Source organism: Anastrepha ludens, chromosome 3 (genome assembly GCF_028408465.1).
Source record: "Anastrepha ludens isolate Willacy chromosome 3, idAnaLude1.1, whole genome shotgun sequence".
NCBI classification, from domain to species: Eukaryota; Metazoa; Arthropoda; class Insecta; order Diptera; family Tephritidae; genus Anastrepha; species Anastrepha ludens.
Window position 1 is genome coordinate 112,163,713 of NC_071499.1, and position 15,242 is coordinate 112,178,954.

The window sequence follows — 15,242 nt, forward strand, 5'->3', positions numbered from 1 at the left end:
GCAAGTGGTGAAAAGTGCTGTGCTGTTATGCTTCTTCTTCTTGTGACTACAGTAAACACCGAAGGCGAAGGGGTTTAAAAATGCCAAATGCTTTGCTGTTATCAGCATCGCAACCATTAATGCCGTCAATAGTGTCGCCATTGATACTAAATAGTTTGTACAACAATAAAATATGCTGTTGTAGGCAATAATGGGGCGAACACAAATATGTATTTGAATAAGTACATATGTATATATATTATATATTCGTATTCATAGCTGTGTATAAGAATGCAGATATATAAAAAGTACGCAAGGTAGATTCCACTAACGACTAATCGCAAGTTTCATAAAACAGTACATAGATAGCTATGAGAATTAAAACTTAAACAATAATATAAGAATAGTAAATAACAAATTAATCGCCTTGGGAAAAATTAAAGTTGTATGCTAAAAAATAGAAGAAAAAATATGTGGCATGAGAAAAAGTTCAAGACACTCTGCATTTGTTGAGTTTTGTTAGGTTTTTAGAATTATTAAAAGAAAAACAGATAAAATAAAAAGAAGCAAAAAAATCTATGGATTCTAGAAAATGTCTTAGTAAATTTTAATTTATATGCCACAATCATTAAACTACATATGTACATATATAAAATAGCAAACAATTATATATATATATATATAATTGGCGCGTACACCCTTTTTGAGTGTTTGGCCGAGCTCCTCCTTCTATTTGTGGTGTGCGTCTTGAGGGACCTACAGTTTCAAGCCGACTCCGAACGGCAGGAGCAGAAATACACTCGGAGGTTTGCCATTGCCTGCCGAGGGGCGACCGCTATTAAAAAAATGTTTTTATTAATTTTGCTTTCACCGAGATTCGAACCTACGTTCTCTCTGTGAATTCCGAATGGTAATCACGCACCAACCCATTCGGCTACGGCGGCACGCAAACAATTAGTTGAATAAAATATTGAAGTCAAAGTTTGACATTTTGTTTTTATTTAAAATATCCTAGAAAACATATTTGCATTTCATGTAATCAATAATACAATACTTACAATTTCATATATAAGGACGTACGCACAAAAATAAAATATTAGCAGCAGCAAAATCAAAACACAAAATTAATTCCCAATCATCCTGGTTATTCATCTTCCTACAAAACAAATATTACTCCGAAGCGGAGTCGTGGACTATTCTTATGTATGTTATAATACGAACATGAGCTGTTAACATAATTGAGTCTGCTGTGCACTCACTTCTTCGATTAACCAATTTACAAATACAATTTTAAAAGTTCCTTGCATATGCCTGCATTATACATATCGGCTCTGTTCGTTCTATTCGTTTTTGCCGAACAGATGAAGCTACTGCTACTGCTACTGCTACGTCTACTGTTAATGTTACTCCTACTGTTACTGCTACATTATCTGCTAATAAAACTGCATGCTGTTAACGAACACATAAATGTTTCAAACGTACCGAAAGAAGTTTTTATATACATAATGTTTTTCTTATTTAATTATAACAACAACAACTGATCTATATTTCTTATGCTTCACTACTAGGGCCATATGAATTTAGGTTATAGATATTTTTCTTTCCATTCTACCACTCTTGCAATTTCGCTTATTTTCTACAGCAGTTCATAAAGACGTGTAGTGTAATTTTCATACCTCAGCTCTTCGCGCTGTTTTGTTGTTTTTATATTGCAATGGAATATATAAGTACATAAATTTCACCCGATGGCTCACTCCCAATGTTTCTACTTTGCTATGAAAGCCATAATATTTTGTGATATGAGGTGGCCATAACTCTGTATGTAAGCTCAGTGTTATGGAATAGGTTCTATTATGCGGGCTATTGACTGTTAGTAACAATCACTTTGATAACATCTCAGCTTATTGAATTCGTAGAAGATAACTTTTAGTTGGACAATATTACAATGCACCTCATTACGGAAAATTCTTTGCAAATCAGAAGCATCAATCGAATGGAAAAGTATAAAGAGGAATGTCGAACCAGCAAATACACGGCATGGGCTTCTCTGCTGTGAAGACATAATAGGTATGCAAGAGTAGTCAGCGATACAGCAACAAATCAGCAGATATAACAATGAGACAAGACTGATGATATGCAAAGCTACACGTGACGTAACACTGAAGGAGTTAGATGAGAAAAATCTGAAAATGCGAAGAAGAAAGCAAGGAAAAAGTAATTTCTTACAAATAACACACGAATAAAATGAGCGAAGTCACAAACACAGTTATTCTGTCAAATTCACTGAGAGCGGAATTACGATATGGGCGCAACTTTCTGTATTCTCATAATTGTGGAAATCAGAGGGCTTAGTTTTTTAGAAAAAAGTTCCTTTTCTCTTGAAACTTTTAGTAGTAATAAAGAACAATTTTGAATTATGCAGAGTGATAGTAATGATTTCCAAAATGTATAGCAAAAAAACAGTAAACCAATCGGTTGAGCAATTTTCTATTTGATGCAGTTTGAAAATTATTGACACGGAGCCCTGGAGACGATTTCATCACAAAATGAGAGGAATGGGGTTCCCTTGAGAACGTGTGGTCTGCTCCTGGAAAGATGAGCCTCGGGTCAACTCAGCGAACGCTGGGCTAGTCCGTAAACGTGCAAAGTCGCAAGATCCTCCTGGCCGCTTGTAGATCCAAGGCGCTCGAGGGAACTTCTAAGGCTAATAAAGCCGAAGCTCTCGAATTTGGCAGGTATCCTTACCGGACATTGTCCGTTAGGTGTCCATGTGGAGTCACCTCAGCACTTTCTTCTCAATTGCCTTGCTCTCGTTGGACAAAGATTTAGACTGGGCTCTCTCGTTACATCTGTGGCACATACCCGGTGAAATTCATCAGTACTTTGAAGCGGTTTATATGAACGTAATTAGTTACTCTTGGTCGTCATTTTCTAATATAAAACCCCTTCTTTCTTTCTTCAGCTGTCTAGTTCTTATCCTTATCCTTATCCTTCTCCTTTCCTCTCCCTCCCTCTGGTATCATAACGGACGAAATTTGATTAATTGTCCAAGTGGGGCCCTCAGAAGAGCAGCCATTCTAACCTAGCCGAGGACGAAGAGTGAGTGCGTAGAAGGAATTGCACTCTTTTTGTTTTTTGGCTTTTATTTAAAAAATTTAAATCTTATTGACCCACATTTTTATTTATATACCTTCATAAAATGCTAATCACATTAAAATATGTACACCCATCTATCTTCGCCTGTTTGCATTCTGTCCGCGAATTATTCTTTTTCGCTCTTATTGAAATGATGCTGCCAGCTAATGCACTGCACTGATATTGTTGCTGTTGTTGCTGTGAGTGCATTAAATTCCAGGCGTATACCGCTAAACCACTCACTACCTCTCTCTGTATACGAAAACAACAACAGATAAGTCAGTGAAGGAGTAATTGCTGTGCTGCTGCTATTGCCACTCTCGCTGCCTGCTTTTGTGTGTTTATGCGCAACGTATGCCGGCAATAGGGCTACGTTACCATTTCGAAAAGAAAAATTGCTTGAATGCGAGTAGTTGTGACGCCAACATGCGGCTGCCATCACCAACCATCATCATCATCATCATCACGAATGGCGGCTGAGTGTTTGTGGTACGCCAAGAGTGCTTTAGCTGCCTTACCGACATTCACACATCTATAGGTAATTATGTATGTACATCCAACGTACTTGGGCACAAATATATTTACCAGCATGCAAACCATTCAATACTGTTCGGCATATATGAAACCCTACGAGTGCGTTGGCATTTTGCTTTTATCCATTGTTCTAATTCCTCTCTTCAACCATTTGATTCTGCCGCTATGTTAGTTATATGCATATACCTATGTATGCATGTGCGCGTATGTATTTTTCTTTTCAGCGTCGCCAGTCTATTCTTTTTGCCAAGCCCACTTTCCTTAGTTATGCACGTATACACGTATGTATGTATGTGTGTAGTATAAAAGAGCATAAGAAGGTAAAGATACCACTTAAGTGTTCACGTTTATGCGTAATCCTCGCTCTTAATGCCCATAGTGTGCTTATGCGCTACATGAGGCTGTCAACGACCGCTAATCCTGTTGGGAATACATACACACATACATATGTATGTGCGTGGGGGTCGACTGGGGAACGGTCATTAAAGGCCAGACTTTCGTTTTGCCATGACTTCATAAGTGCACGTATGTATACGTGCACACGAAATTGTATGATGTTTTTTCTAAATTGAATTAAATGCCGCAATTATAGGGGATTCTCATAATGCACTGTCTTAATATTACTTTGTATGTATGTCCCTTTTAGCACCTTGTGTAATTATTGAGCAGTCACCTGAATGTTGCCCAGAATGTTGGGGACTTACTTGAATGCTTTTCTACTTCTATGCTAGAAGCTGTGAAAGTGAAATAGCGTTAGAGTCTGGAAAGCATGACAGCCTAGTACGAGGGTGGTATAGTATGCCCGTGAATGTTCAAATAAGCACAAACAACTTTTATTTTTCAATATTTGAGCTGAGAACTGAGAGAATGCAGAGAGGGAGAGTCTGTGAGGATCGACAACTCAGCACGAAGATGGCTCAATAAGTACTTGAAAATCGAGAGATGACACTAAAACATTTAATTTTCATGCTCAGAAAATCGATTTTTAAATTAATTTTTTTCTTAATGTACATACAGTGACTCACAGCTTATTTGATGCAGGTAATATTTTTTTAGAAAAAAGAAAATGACTCGATGTTTATTAAATTTAATAAAAAAAAAATTTATACGACTTGTAATGAGATAACAAATGAAAGAACAATAACAAAAACAAAGCTTGCTAAAAAAATATAGAAACAAATAGTTTTCTCATCACCATATGTTCACACCTTAAATGATGCAGTGTATTTTATATTTTCTCTGGGAATGCAATAACGGTGAAATGTATTTTTTTTGGTTTAGTTTAGCGTCTTGTCATTCTCAAATTAAAAAAAAAAATTTAAAAATACAAATTTTTTAAAATGGGAAAACGGACCTCACTTGAAAAAAGGGAAGACGTTATTCGTCATTATAAAGAGGGCAATAGCCAACGAAAAATTGCAGAAATTGTTGCTATTAGTTCCTCAACTGTTAACCACATTATAGAAAGGTTCCGCCACGAAAACAGAATAGACGATAAAATATTTAATGATGCAGATTAGAGGTGGATTGTTCGCAAAGTTAAAGAAAACCCCGATTTAAGTGCTCCAAAATTAACGAACGAAGTCAAAAAATACTTAGGCAAAATCTGTAACCGTGAAACTGTTCATAGAGTTCTGCGCGAAGAAAATTTTCATGGAAGGACTGCCCGAAATAAGCCGATGATAAATGCTAAGTGTCAAAATATGTTTTTTGAATACTTTTAATTTAGTGCATCATTTGAGCTGTGACCTCAAAATGTAACTGAATTATTTTAATTTGCCATATCTTTCTTATGAAGAAACATTTTTTGTTTTTGTTTTTTTGTTATTAAATGAAACCTGTTATTTAACAATAAAAAAAATATAAGATTTTTTTCTTAATGGAAATACAATAAAATATATTTGATATTTTAATAATTTTTTTTTGGCTGCATCAAATAAGCTGTGAGTCAGAATACACACAGAAAAATTATTATCGTTCCCATGAATATTTTCGAAGTTACACGCAAACTTACACGCGTTTCAGAGTGTTTGAAAGTGCTTTTCAAATTTTAAACGCGTTCTTCTCAAAATGGTGTTTTCAAAGTCGGTGACCAACATTACTCGAAAACGGCTAAACCGGTTAGTCTCAAATTTTAACATGAGCTTCTTAAATTTATTTTTTAATAATTAATCGAAGATTTTTTCTCACCGATAAATATTTTTTTATATAAACAATTTAAGTCCGAAATTTTGGTCAAAAATCGATTTTTTTTTTTGAGAAACCGCCATTTTGTCAAAAAAAAAAAAAAATTATTCTGTTTCTTCCTTCCATTAATTACTAGTGTTCACGCCTCTCCTTTATAATTCATCGTCGCCGCACCTGTACTTCCAATTGTCGTTACAACTATCGAATTTACATTCACGCTCTCTCGTCACTGCAGTTGTTGTAGTCGCCGCTAACGTCGTTATTGTCTTCGTTGGAGCTCCTATTTACTTACTTCCATTATTTTCGCTCCTTCCATTATGCATTGTTTTTGCCCAATAACTAACAGCATAAACATAAGTTTGTCGGACTATTTTCGCTTATTGTATTTTTACTTGCTATTTCAGAAAATCATACGATAGGTGACCTTCATATTGTGAAAGGGGAAATAGCAGGACCTTTCCAATATCATAAGCGTCTTAGCGTATGCATATATTTCATTTAGTAATAAGATCATTCTATTGTCAGAGCTCAATAAAGAAGCTTCATAAAATTTTAAGGGCTTGTTTTCAAAATTGAAAATCGTTAAAAAGGCTTCACGATTCACCAACTAGATTTAACATTCCTTTAACGAAATCTGTTTGGTTTTTTAATTTTAGAGGATCCAATTCAGAGATATAGTGGTCACCGCAAAACGTCTTTTTTGAGAGCAGCTCCCGGAGCTCAGCTGTAGCTCCTTTCCAAATAAATATTTTTACTAATACTAAGTCTTAAAACACAGCTAAAAGATAACATAATATGTGTCCAAATTCTTAGATCAATAAATTTAAAAGTTTTCTCAGAAAAAAATCTGGAAAATTCGCTTTTTTTCGGCCTTCTAACTGTATATAACCCCTTCAGCTACGTGTAGTGAGTGTGTAGTAGTAGAAGAGTGTAGTAAGCTCAACAGCCCAGTACGAGGGTGGCTCAGTGAGTACCTTACAATTTAAATAAAAAATACTCTGTTCGGCACAACAACTTTTTATCGACCAATTTGTTTATTTAATTTTAAAAAAATTTTGTTTTTTAATTTTTGAAAAAGTATCCCTCTTTTAATTTTCAAAATAATTGAACAAAATAGCTAGATTTCATTAATGCAGAATAACAGTTTTAGACCCTTAAAGCAGAAAAGCAGTGCTTCAATCGCTTGAGCCATTTTTGATTTATTGCAGCTTGAAAATAAATTTTATTTTTTATAGCACATTTTGGCTTTTAGGTATTTATATGTATATTCTGAAGTCCTATCTTTATCCTATCTTATTCTACTACTGCCATTAACCTTCCTACCGGGTAATTTTATACAAAATTTCTTTGAAATTAAACTGTTTCGCATTTGTTTTTGATTTTCCGCATACTTTTTTATACATTTTGGCTTCACACTGGCAATGTTTGGCTCAGCGTTTATAAAATTGTCTACTTTGAGACTGGCGAAAATGCATTAAATTTGCGTAAAAAGCTTTTGCGAACAAGCAACCGCTACTCTTATACAAATTTTCCCATTTTCGGCTAATGCGCCATTGGTGTGACATTTTCTGTCTCACTTTGTTGTTCCACCTTCACACGCACATATGCTGGCAATGTTTTTATTGCGTATTTTATTAAGATGATTTGTGTGCCTTATTTTCACAATCTTACCGCTATTTACTTATTTTTGTGTTCGTCGGCGAGAAACAAAATTGTGAAAAATATGTTGTCTGCCATTTACAGTGACACTTCCGCTTTTGTCATTCATTTTATTACTATTTCTTTTTCATTCTTTACTGTTCTTAGTTTTCTAATTATTTAATGTAGTGCAGTCCTGCGCACAGTGGTTGGTATAGACTAGTCTCGGAAGTTTAAGAAAAAGTTTTAATTCAGGGATATTTTTATGAAATGTTGGCAAAGACTAGAATCAAGCCGCATTTTCTAACCAAAGCAATAATATATATTTTTTTAAATTTTCATTGCATTTATATCAAAAGTACAGAGTCAGACTTAGGTCCCAAAAAAAAAAAACAGAAATATTTTGAGTGATGGAAATCTTTATGTTGACCTTTACGCACTTTGTTGCTTGTCTGATTGTATATTACAGCTGTTTGTTTAGTTCACAAGCGTTAAGATTGACACGACGCCATTTGCAAAAATTATGAATTTTCCGACAGGGTGAATAATTTTGCGTCCCCTTTCGTAAAAATAGAATTTATTTGTCAATATACTTATTTAAAAAAAAAATGGTATAAAGAAATTTTTCAAAATATTAAACTTTATGCCTGATTTTGCTATTCGGCATAGCTGTCGTTCAGCCTTTAAATTTGTTATTTTAATAGCCATGCCTTTTTGCTTTCAAAATCTTTAATTTGATTTATATTTATAATAATTATTTGCATGTATTTAGTTATCATTTTGTTGAATTTCATTTATACAGAATATGCAGGTTTCCACTTACATAGAATCCAACTATGAAAACCAATTCTTGTTCAATGAATCTGCCTTCAAATTGACAAAACAAATGTAATATTTTGCTATAAGACACTATTTTTTAGATGAATTTAAGAATGATTTTGCTTCCAAGCCATTAAAAAGTGAACTACTACTCTAGTTTTGCGATTGTCAATGCATCGCAGCCAGTGATGGTAAATGTAGGGAAAATTCTCTACATGTGGGGATTTTTGTCGAAAAATGTGGGTGTAGGGAAAAGAAGGACAGGTTTTGTTAAATTCTGTAAATGTAAGGAATTTTCAAGAAGGACAGAAAAAAATTTGGAATAGCGGGAAAAATTAGAAAAGTTCATTTATTGTAAAATAAAAATCCGCAGTAAGGTTTCATGCCAGACTTTTTTTCTTTATGGCAGAATACTTTTAAAAGCGTTAATACGGCAACATTGCCGTTTTTTTCGTTAACGCTAATGCGATTTTTTCTTCGCGCAAAAATTGTTTGTTTTCTGGTGCTTTTCACTTTTGAAGTAAGTTTGCAAATAATTTAGTTTTAGCTTTTTTTATATTTAAAATGCATACATATATACTTATATATGAGTTCCCGCTCTTCGACTGACTCTTCGGAGGAACACCAGAAAAAACAATGCAAGTATCGGAAACAAAAGTTCAATAACAAGTGGCTTGACGACGACAATTTTAGTAGCTGGTTGGAAGCTGTGGCTAACGATCCATTCAAATGAAAATGCGCTGCGTGCGACAAAGTTTTGAACTGCGGCAAGTCTGATTTTCAGAAGCACGCCGAATCAGAAATGCACCAAAAACATATCAAGGCAATAAAAAAGACATCTAAAATAAACAGAGTTTTTTAAGAAAAAATCGAGTAAACCAAATGGTTCCAGAAATTTCGAATTAAGACTTAGCATGTTCTTCGCTGAGCATAATGTCGCGCTGCAAGTGGTGAACCATTTAATCCCGCTCTTAAAAGAAACCGTGCCGGATTCTGAAAAATAAAAACTCTGCCTTGCTGAATGTATGAAAAAGTCTAGTTTTTAGTCTTTTTGCTGAATTTTTCTTTACATTTGTGTTTCTAATATAATCAAAATGTGTACTTATATATATTTGAAATAAAATTTGTTTTTATTATAAAGTGTCAAAATAGCACCAAGTCCAAAACTTAATCAAATAATTCAATTTTGACGTTGCAAGTGCCTCATTATAGTGTAAACACAGAAGAAAAAATGTTGGGAATTGTATAGGGAAAATTTTTTGTAAGCGTAGGGAAAAGAAGGGAATTTTTTTGGGCTGTGTGGGGATTTTTCAAAAAATCAGTTACCATCACTGATCGCAGCTGACATAGCAATTTCGACGCGGCTAGCATTAGTTCATACGAGTGCGCTGTTAAACCAAACGTCAATATAAAAGGCTAAAACTTCTTTATTAACACATTTTTTACAAGGTAAAATAATAATAAATTCTCTATAATAATAAAAAATACAAGGTAAAACACGCCTCTCATATATGTCAGACATTAAAAATGAAACTTTGTTCAGCTGTTCTCATTTAGTTAAAATTTACACACAAGTGCTGTTAAGCCGTTGTACTGTTGCTGCAGCGCCATACATTTAACATCGCACTCAGCAGCAAGTAACAACATTGAACTGTAAAATAACATGCATGCCATCGTATGAAATGCGTCGGCCACGATGTCTGAATTTCGAATAGTGTTTGCGAAAATGCAAACGACAATAATATTTTGTTTGGATTGCAATTTGTTTTTTTTTTTTCAAACATTTGACTTAAAAGGGTACTTTAACCCCTTGCCGATCCATTTAGCGCGACGAAACTCGGGTTATGCGTCAACGCGTGGTAAACAGATCAGGATACTCGTAATATAAACTACTTTGTTACAGCAATTATGAGACTCGTGACTAACTCTGGTGGCGTACAGATAGAAACTAACATTCACTTACGACCCAGGCTCGACGTTTGGCCCGACGATATATTCAAGAGCCTGGCGCGTCATATTCATGCACGGCAAGAGATTAAGTCCAAAATTGTGATGTAATTGAAAATATTTGTGGCCGAATTTGGATTCAGTGCTTCACAAAGTATCAAAAGCGGCTAAAATGGTGGATATTGTTACTAGAAATCAGTTTTTTTTATCTTAAATTGTCTAAATAATTAAGAAATTTTACTTTATATACATTTTGCATGTTTGGCTAAAAAACATATTGTAATTTGAGAAAGCAAACATAAACAATGAATATCAAAAATCTCATTCAAACAAACCTCGATGCTTAATTATACTGCGTGATTTCAGGGGTCATATACAGTTAGAATTTTCCAACAAATTTTTTTTTCTTAATGTACATATATTTAAGAACACACACAGAAAATTTAATATCGTTCCGTTGAATATTTTCGAAGTTACACGCAAATTTGGAAAGGCATTTAAGACTTACATAGACTCAGTGCTTTTCAAACTTTAAACGGGTTTTTCTCAAAATTGTGTTTTCAAAGTCGGTGAGCAACATTACTCGAAAACGACTAAACCGATTAGTCTCAAATTTTAACACGAGCTTCTTAAATATATTTTTTAGTAATTAATCGAAGATTTTTTCTCACCGATAAATATTTTTTTATATAAACAATTTAAGTCCGAAATTTTGGTCAAAAATCGATTTGTTTTTTTAGAAACCGCCATTTTGTCAAAAAAAAAAAATTATTCTGCTTCTTCCTTCCATTAATTACTAGTGTTCACGCCTCTCCTTTATAATTCATCGTTGCCGCACCTGTACTTTTAATTGTCGTTACAACTATCGAATTTACATTCAAGCTCTCTCGTCACTGCAGTTGTTGTAGTCGCCGCTAACGTCGTTATTGTCTTCTTCTATTTACTAACTTCCACTATTTTCGCTCCTTCCTTTATGCATTGTTTTTGCCCAATAACTAACAGCATAAGCATAAGTTCGTCGGACTATTTTCGCTTATTGTATTTTTACCTGCTATTTCAGAAAATCATACGATAGGTGACCTTCACATTGTAACCTTTCCCATATGTCATAAGCGTCTTAGAGTATGCATATATTTAATTTACTAATAAGATCATTCTGTTTTCAGAGCTCAATAAAGAAGCTTCATAAAAGTTGAAGCGCTTGTTTTTAAAATTGAAAATCGTTAAAAATGCTTCACAATTCACCAACTAGATTTAACATTACTTTAACGAAATCTGTTTGGTTTCTTAATTTCAGAGGATCCAGTTCAGAGATATAGTGGTTACCACAAATCCACTTTTTTGAGAGCAGCTCCCGGATCTCAGCTGTAGCTCCTTTCAAAATAAATATTTTTACGAAAACTGAGTCTTAAAATGAAGTTAAAAGATAACATAATATGTGTCGAAATTCTTAGATGAATAAATTTAAAAGTTTTCTCAGAAAAAAATCTGGAAAATTCGCTTTTTTTCGGCCTTCTAACTGTATATAAACCCTTAAGGGTAAAGAATATTCACCAATTTACACTGAATTTGTATTCGTTAAAAATTATTTATTTAATCTGCTTAAAAAACCCACAAAAGCTGTCAAACATATTTGCACCAAAAAATGATACATTTTTTGGCTCACTGCTGTGCGAATATTGAAAGCAAAACAAAAGGCAAGCAATTTAAACGCTTCGCCAATTGATAGCAAGCGTTGGTGATAAAAATATCTAAATTATTCGCATATTGGAATTTTCTACTTTTAATGTCTATATTGCGCATTTCGACCACTGTGCATTGGCACTGCCTCTGCAGTGCTTTAATAATTTAATCTTTTTTCCCCGAGCAAAATACATCTTTTCCAATTTACGCAAAGAGCTTTTCCTACTCGGGAAATACTGCTATGTGTGTATGTGAACGTTGTTATGAGTGTGAATATGTTTCAATTTATATTTCACTGTTTTCGTGCATTATTTGTGAAATTAGTTTGGACAATATTATAAGACTTTGGGACTTAAGGACGCCAAGCGAACAAAAACATTGAATAACACACTTTTGAGGGCTTCATTTACTTCATTTTCCTTGCGAAGTTGAGTCCTTAGCCAAAGTACAATAAATAAGTGGGTGTGATGTCGCATATGGGAGCGAGACTTACAAACACAAATGTACGTTGTGGGTGTGCCTGAGTGAATAGCTGAGTTTTTCCCGAAAACAGCTGTGCCTTTGGCAATAAACTTTTGCATGTACATATGTATATATATTTTTATATGTGAGTATATAATGTGTGTGCCCATATATGTATGTATGTAATCTTTGTGCTTGTGTGTTTGTGCTGCCAGGCAAACTCTTTCGACAAAGTTACTGCTTCGAATTTAAACAGACACAAACGTGCTATAAATTTTGTATAAATTTTCATATTTACATTCTTTCTCATACGCGCTCATAAGAGTATATTTGATTATGCTTCTTCTTCCTTCAAATTACAAACTTCTTTTGAATTTATTGGGAGTAAATTGCGACGTTAGGCACTTCTTTGAAACAGGAAGAGGCCACAATACATCTTCAGATGTTTGAGGCTTAATTTACTCAAGCCTGGAGTATATTTGCTGCTCTGTAGATTTACCATGTCATGTAGGTAAATATGCAACTAAACTTGAACTTTTGTCATGTATTTGAGTTCAGTAAAGGTGCTTAACTTAAGCCTGGAGAAATCTAACAAATTTATGTAGATCTCTGAGTACTTTTTCTTCTTAGCTACGCGGCAACTTAATTATATTAAAATCTTTAGCAAAATACAAGGTGAAGTTCAAAATAAGCAGGACTGAGTTAAAATAGAAACGACAGGAGCTTTGTTCTGATAACTTCGAGTTTATTTATTCAAAATAGTCCCCTCTGGCTTCGATAGACTGTTTTGCGTTTCTAAAAGCTTTTCGAAAGTGTGTTACAGGCGATTGACCGGAATGTCTTTCATGATGTCGGTACAAGCCTTTTGAATGGCCTGTACGGACGCAAAACGTTTAACTTTCTTGGCCAAATGCAATTTTCCGAATAGGTAGAAGTACGGTGAGTGATTGATGGTTAAAATGCGATTTCTAGTCAAAAAATCAGTCACAAGAGTGGATCGATGAGATGGTGGATTATCATGAGCTCCAGCTTTCTCCCTCGCAGTATTCAGGGCGACTTCGACGAATGCGATGAAACAAACGCTTCAAAACGCCAATATAGAAAATTGCATTGACGGTTTGGCCCGTTGGCACTGACTCATTGTGGACAATTTCCTTGGAATCGTAAAAACAAATGAGGATCAACTTGATTTTTGATTTCTCTCTTCTTGGATTGTGGCTCATCTGTGTGGCCTCCCATTAATGAGGTCTTTCGAATGTTGAATTCTGAGCAATTTTTGGTCCTCAGTTAACTTGTGCAGAATGAAACGTGCTCAGACCTTTCGTAAGCCTAAATGGTCAGTTAAAATGCGATAAATCGATGATTTGGAAATATTCAACTCCGATTCCATGAATTTCAACTATGATTTCCGTTCATCTTTGATAAATTTACGAACAATTTCGATGGAGTTTTCGGTGATTACTGATTTTGCGCGGACCGTATGTTCATTGTCATTTACGTCCTCACAACCATATCTGAAACGTGTAAACTCATGAGGTCTGGCAATTATCGCCATAAACTTCTTTCATCAATTGAAATGTTTCGGTAAACGTTTTACCGATTTTGCAACAAAATTTGATATTAGCTCTTTGTTCGCTCTAATTTTTGTATCGATGACACAAACATACTGACATTTTAGATGCAATAACTTCGTTTCCACTGAACCGAATGTCACCAGGTTTTCACTGGAAGTCAGCTAGGGATGTAACTTGCAACGCACTAACTCACTAAAAATAAATAAATAAATAAAAAGATAGCGCTATCAAAAACACTTTTATGACGTTTTGTTTTATTTTGGACTTTACCTTGTATCAGAAGCAGTCTAAGAATCCGCATCGAAGAGAAATTGAAAGAGGAACTTCGTAAATGGAGTGAGTTTCATTTGCCACATTACATTTCGTGGATCCTTACATGGTCCGAAGTCTGGTCAGCACTCTCTCTGTGAACCTTATAATTCTCGCTTGTTGAGGATATTAAAATGAACGACTGTTCAAAACTAACTTAAAATGATGCGATAAATTTATGTACAATGAATACTTAAATTGAAAGAAGTGTGTTTTCGTTGGCAAAAGCCATAACTTAGCTACAACACTTAGGCAGCAATTCTCCTTCGAATATCCATGAGTGGACAACCCGCACGCGATCATCATCACCGGGGTAACTGCCAAGAACACGACCGCGTTTCCATTTAGTGGGTAGTGCATTGTTGTCGTGGATAATCACCCCATCGTCTCTTTTTAAACTTTGCGTTGGGTGAAATCAGTTCGTGCATCGCTAGAGGCTAGCGAGATATTCATCTCGCCATTGGTTTCAGAAATGTTCCCTTATTGATGTGATTAGTCGCCACCATTGATGAAGAGTTCTATTAAAAAACTCTAAGTTAGGATCCGGTAGATCTTTTGATAATTCGCGGACACCAAATGAGTTGGTGGTTAGCGCTTCAAAATCAGTAACGTTAGAGGGTGTCCAGCAAATAGGTCGAGGCATCAATATTTGTTAGAAGTGTTGCAAATTCTTCGAATGCCCAAAGAGATGAATCTAAAGTACGTTTGAGGTGGTATTTGAATCGCTTTGTACAAACCTCCCAATAATCACAAGTATGCGAGGCAATTGGTGGGTGAAAGTGTCAAATAGTTTTACCAGCGCAGCGCTTGAATGCAGCACGCAACTACCTTTCAGCCCCGACAAAATTGGTGTCGTTGCCGGAATAAATGTGGTATTGCCAACACATTTCGATTGGTGGAGCGCTTGAAGGCTGCGATAAAAGTAACTGAAGAAATATCTCCTGCCAACTTCAAGTGCGCGATGCACTAGTGCAT

General features: G+C 34.9%; 1 protein-coding gene across 3 annotated transcripts in view; it reads left to right on the forward strand.

The window, feature by feature from the left end:
• Window positions 1–15,242, forward strand: part of LOC128858806 (ras-interacting protein RIP3) — a 160,358-nt gene that overhangs the window by 52,234 nt on the left and 92,882 nt on the right. The window contains exon 1 of one of the 3 annotated variants that reach the window (XM_054095315.1): window positions 9,722–9,741. The exons of the other annotated variants lie outside the window; for them this stretch is intronic. The gene's annotated coding sequence lies outside the window, so the exon portion shown is untranslated. Of the gene's footprint in view, window positions 1–9,721; window positions 9,742–15,242 lie in introns of those variants that run through there. 3 annotated transcript variants of the gene reach the window in all.